Source organism: Lathyrus oleraceus, chromosome 6, assembly GCF_024323335.1.
Source record: "Lathyrus oleraceus cultivar Zhongwan6 chromosome 6, CAAS_Psat_ZW6_1.0, whole genome shotgun sequence".
Taxonomy (NCBI): domain Eukaryota; kingdom Viridiplantae; phylum Streptophyta; class Magnoliopsida; order Fabales; family Fabaceae; genus Lathyrus; species Lathyrus oleraceus.
In genome coordinates, this window is record NC_066584.1 from 9,045,168 (window position 1) to 9,051,232 (window position 6,065).

The window sequence follows — 6,065 nt, forward strand, 5'->3', positions numbered from 1 at the left end:
CATCCTTCCCAACCCGAGCAGCCTTCCATAATACGTGCTCCGGAAGAGATGTTGCGTCACTTTTCTCCTCGGCTAGCTACACATTGAATTAGATTATAAGATCATCAATTATAACATATTGTGACAATGTATAAGCTCATAGCATTTGAATATACTCACAATTCTTTGTTGTAACCGTGCATATCCCGTACGCCCTTTTTTGTACGGATACGCGGGTTTTGATGCCTTTTTCCGATTTTTGTCGCTTACTTCCTGGATAAAAAAGTTTAAGGCATATTAGAACCAAGTAACTTAACAATTGTATAATACCATAATTAATAGACATTACATGGAATTTTTCGTTTCTTCGTTTGGCGACAAAGTTATCCCATTCATCGGCTGAAATAATCTCGGCATACTTCATTGGCCGTTCTGCTTCAACAAATTTTCCTTCCTCATCCTTGAGAAATTTGTTGGACAAAAAGGATCGAAATCCTCGGAGTCTTTTTCCGGCCAATTGAATACAATATTTTTGCCGGCTTTCATCGATGTGAAAGGATCTCTAAAAAACATACACATGGAGTGTGTTATTATAAAGTAATATTATAACAATATATGGTCAACAAATAGTCAACAAAAAAAACATATAACAATATATGGTAAGTACCTGTATCTCGGACCATATTTTTTCTTTGCCAACCTTCAAGTCCGGACTTCTCCAATTATCACATGTAATCGGAATATGTTATCGAACAAGGAAACCAATGTAACTTGCCAACATTGAACCGTTAGGCTCAATTAGTTGGTCTTCAGCACTCCAATGTACTTCAAATTTTACACCCTTGTCTCTTGCACGAATGATTGACTTCATAACAGTCAATCCTCGTTTGATTTCTTTTTCAACATTGTTACGTGATCCATTCGCGTCATGGGTATCGTCTTGGTTAGCCATTTTATCTGTAATATAGAAATGATTCAATAAGACCCAAGTAAGACAATGATTCAATACGTGAACACATTCATATACCTTCCATTTCTCTCATGTTACAACAATCTAAACTCTTTTTTTTTATCATTATTGAATACAAACTCACACACACCTACTGCATGCAAAAGACCAATGCAAACTTATGGTGTTTGGAACATGAACAAACTTGCATCCATAATCATCAAACTTCCAAGCACAAGCTCAAACACACTTCAAATGATATCAGTTTTCAATCAGAAATAAAAAACTCAGTTTGCCCTAAACAACATTAATCAACATAATGCACAAAATGTAAAACTAAGTTTAGAAAATGCCCTAATCAAACACATGAAGAAAGTGAACGGTAACGATGGAGAAGAGAAATACCTTCAAGGTGACGGTAACGATGGAGAAGAAAGTGAACAGTGACGGTGGACGCAGATAACTCAGTGAACGTGAACGCAGCAGCAGAAAAAGGCGACGGCGACGATGACGGTGAGGGAGGGAGAACGAACGGAGGACGAGAGTAATCGCAGTAGAGAGTAATCGCAGTAGAGAGAAAACTCAGTTACGTAAACGAAATAGCTTATAGAGAGGGAAAATAAAGAGACATGCAGTATATGTTATAATTTTAATGTTTACTAAAGGGGACCTTAGAGGGCGCTTTTGTAAAAAAAGCGCCCTCTAAAGGGGGCCTAAGAGGGCGCTTCTGAAAGCGCTCTCTAAGGCTTTCCAAAAGCGCCTTCTAAACTGGAAATGTACATGGACTTAGAGAGCGCTTTTTTAAAAGCGCCCTCTAAGGGTAACCTTAGAGGGCGCTTTCACTAAAGCGCCCTCTATTGTTGTCCCTCCATTTCCTCATTATTTTTTTTTGGCTTCACTTTAGAGGGCGCTTTGTTACAAAAGCGCCCTCTAAAGGGGGCCTAAGAGGGCGCTTCTAAAAGCGCTCTCTAAGGCTTTCCAAAAGCGCCTTATAAACTGGAAATGTACATGGACATAGAGAGCGCTTTTTTAAAAGCGCCCTCTAAGGTTACCCTTAGAGGGCGCTTTCAATAAAGCGTCCTCTATTGGTGTCCCTCCATTTCCTCATTATTTTTTCGCTTCACTTTAGAGTGCGCTTTGTTACAAAAGCGCCCTCTAAAGTGCGCTGTCTATTCCAATAGTATGCTCCTTATTTTTTCTCTTCACTTTAGAGTGCGCTTTTGTAATAAAGCGCCCTCTAAGGGGCGCTGTCTATTCCAGTTTTTGGCGTAGTGATTGTTGATGGCTTGTGCTCATTTCGTTCGTTCAAATCCTAATAGTACAAGGTTGATTGAACATCTTCAAAGGTCAACAAATCTCTTCCATATAAGAAAGTTTCTTTGAAATGAGCATGAGACTTAGGTAAAGCACACAACAACAACAACGCTTGATCTTGATCATCAATCTTGACCTCGATATTCTCAAGATCAAGAATCAACTTGTTGAACGTATCTAGTTTCTCAGTCAAGACTTTGTCTTTACTCATCTTGAATAAATACAAATCTTGCTTCAGGTAGAGACGATTTACCAACGATTTCGACATGTACAGACCTTCGAGTTTCGTCCATACACCAGATGCAGTTTTCTCCTTCGAAACTTGTCGGAGAACCTTATCACTAAGGCCCAATATGATGGCATGTGGACTTTCTCTATCATCATGGTCTTCTCCTTCTCGTTAGGCCAACATTCATCTTCTCTAATCCTTTCAACGCTTCTAACAAAACCCGTTGAACGAGTAGGGCCTGCATCTTCAAGCACAAACCAAAATCATTCACACTGGTGAATTTCTCAATCTCATACTTTGTTGATGATATCTTCTCCTCCGCGCTTACTACACCGGTTTATTGTGAATTGATGTCGTCAAGAACAAATAGAACTATGAGAAAGATTGAGTTTCTTAAACAAACGCAAGAAACCCTATTAGGTTTTACAAAAGATAGAGAAGAAGGAAGAAGAAGAAAATCAGAATTGATTATAACTGTTTTACTATTCACTTACTCAATTAGGGTTCAAAGATTACAATAAAAATGTGTCCTCTTTCTCTTTTATGGTCGTAGAATAAATAATTATTTTACTAAAACATATTTAAATTAAATAATGCACATCTCTTCAAATTTAATAAAAAGTTTAAGAAATAATTTATCACTCATTTGAGATTCAAAAAACTCAAGAATTTTAAGTTTACATTGCACTCGAGTGATATTCAAATTATAAAAAATAAACAATTACTTCAATAGCTAAATCCACTCTAATTTTTATTTGGTTGTGTCGCAATAATGAGAAATATGATTCAAGAAATATACACAATAATCAAATATTTTTCCATTAAGGCTCTGTTTGAAAAGACATTTTTTAAGCTTATAATTTATAAGTTTATATGAGAAAAAAAATATATTTGTAATAGTCTTTGATTATGAGTTTATAGTTTATTTTACTAGTTTATAACTTATTTTCAAACGCTATTTTAAATAGTATTTTATCTTATAGCTTATCATTTTTTTCTTCATTATTATTTTTATTATTTTAATTAAAATTCACTACTAGTTTTTATAATTTATTTTAATTTAAATAAAACAATTATTATTAAATGTCTTTTATGTTCATTTTAATTTATCAACTAATTAAATCATTAATTTTAACAAATACTTCAATTAATTTATCAATTATAAATCATCAATTATCAGTTATAAATTATAAACTATCAGTGATCAGTTTTCAATTATAAATTATAAACTATTAGTTGACTTATCAATCAACTGAAACAAAATTTAAATTACAAAAAGTTTACAATAACAACCAAACATTTTTCCAAATCCACTATAAATCGACTATGAATCAAAGTTTCACATAACATTTAATATAGCATCATGATTTAAGAATTATGAGAAAATAAAAATGTATTGGATTTGGCAACCTATAAGATAAAAAAAAGCTCAAAAAGTTGAATATTTGGGGTCAAGTGTATGTACCATGACCATGGCTTTCTGGAGCCCTGATTGTTTGGCTATGACACGAGGAATACAAAACATAATGACTTTTCTGTAATCACTGATAAAAAGTGAAAAGAAGCATCTTAGTTAGAAACTGGTCCCCTTTTTGTATTATTATTACCTTTACTTTCGACTACTATTTCTTTCAAATAAGTTTTGTGTGATTGTTATGTCCTTGTCAAAGCCAGATATATTATAAGAATTATTTAAAGATTCATGAAAAATTAATCATATCTTATACCACTATTTGAGACGGATGATTTTATGGAATAACTGATATTTAATATATATTTTTAATATATTTTACTTTTTTTAGAAATTAGATGAAATACATTTTATTTTTTTTAATGTGAACGAATTTCAATTTATTTCATGTAAAAAAATGATTAATCTCTTATAATATTTAAATTCGGTTTCTTTAGCTTTTTGATTACATGACAACTATGAAATTTTCTTATTTGCTGACTTCACAAATCACGTGGCATTTTATATTATTTTCTAAAATCACATGGATTTTTTTAATTTTTAGTTTTTTAATTTTTTAATTTTTTTATTAATATATTATGGATTAAATACACTTTATTCTCTACAATATGAGTATATTTTGATTTACCTCGTACAATTTGAACGAATTTTTGTTTACCAATATGTAAAAGAAAATTAAAAAAAAATAAAATTTGTTTTTTTTAAATATAAAAAACATGCAAATTTTAAAAAATAAATAATTAAAATAAATGTCACGTGGACTGCCCAATCACCAAATTTGAATATTCTATAACTTACATGTCACAAAAGGGGTTAAAGAAATATAATCTAAACATTATAAGGGGATAATAATTTTTTTTACAAGGGGATAAACTGAAATTCACACTCATTTGGGGGGGGGGGGGGGGGGGGGGGGGTTTAACGGGTATTTAACTCTAGAAATTATTAGCTATTTTACTTATTTATAGTTTAATTTTACTTATAAATAAGTGTTCCATTATGCAATCAGACTTAATTGAAAATTAGAGGTTGTGAGATGCAATGATGAAGCATATTTATCCATCAGGTAAATCTCTTAGCGAGGGAAATAACAAAGAAGGATAAAGTTATGGCCTTCGCTCGAGTCACTTTATCTTCTATTATTCTATATCTTTTCGCCATTTAGGAAGATCTTGAAAACTTGTGCCTTGAGAATGTCTCTCTGGCCAAAAAACTAGATGAGTCGTCCATTGTCGGTCTCACAATTGTCACTTATTCTTTTGAGATTTCTTTATTTCAAGTAGAGCATATTTATTCTCCTCTGCATATTTCGAGTGAGAAAGTAAGACCGAACTAGATGCTTAAATATGGAAAAGTCGCCTCGCTTATAGATTAGCAAGTACATCCATGAGCATTTTTTATATGTGTGAATGTAACACCTTACAATGTGAAGTGTAAGTAAATGAATTTGACATTGAGATATTGTTTTTACTTGTTTAAGGTGCATGCATTTGACCCCATGTTAATTGCTCAGGCTTTGCATAAACTCACAAGGTTTTTCTCGAAGTTTATGGGACGTCTCTAGGGACGTGTCTGGCCAAGGGTCGGTACCCCTTCCCCCCCAAGTGAAAACCTGATATGAGTTTGACGTGTGGTAGACCCACCACAACCTCTAAAGTGGCTAGATACTGAGAGGGGGTGGGCCGGTTATAGTCGTTTAAGTGGTTTTGCCACTTTCTTTGTACGTGTTTTGTATTATGGGGCTTTGATTGTTTTAGTCATACGCCTGTGGCATTTATGACAGCACCCCTGAATCTTTGTGTTAGGGCTTCAGTCTCTTTATCCGTACCTCAAACTTGTCATTACCTTACACAGTCACCAAATTTTTTTTCAAAATTTATGTTTTGTTCATTATAATGGAAATATTATAATACACTTTGGTGATTTAATAAATTATATTAATAAACAATAACATAATAAGGTTGTAAACATAACCTGGTGGGGCTGACACCGCTTATTCTCCCTGGTTTGTAGCTCATTAGATCAACCACTCTTACTTACTTGGCCAACATGGTTTGTTCTTCTTGTAGGATGCTAGACGTTCATGCTTCTTAGCTTGCCGGTGAGGGAAGCGAAGCTACATT

At 33.4% G+C, this 6,065-nt stretch overlaps 1 long non-coding RNA gene across 1 annotated transcript; it reads right to left on the reverse strand.

Annotated features, from left to right (window-relative positions):
- Positions 1-509: 509 nt before the first annotated feature.
- On the reverse strand, positions 510-1,374 carry LOC127097871 (uncharacterized). The gene is made up of 3 exons (XR_007793214.1): positions 1,334-1,374; positions 647-936; positions 510-541 (listed from the first exon to the last, which is right to left on the reverse strand). It is a non-coding gene; the product is annotated as an uncharacterized LOC127097871 (long non-coding RNA).
- Between the last annotated feature and the right edge of the window lie 4,691 nt (positions 1,375-6,065).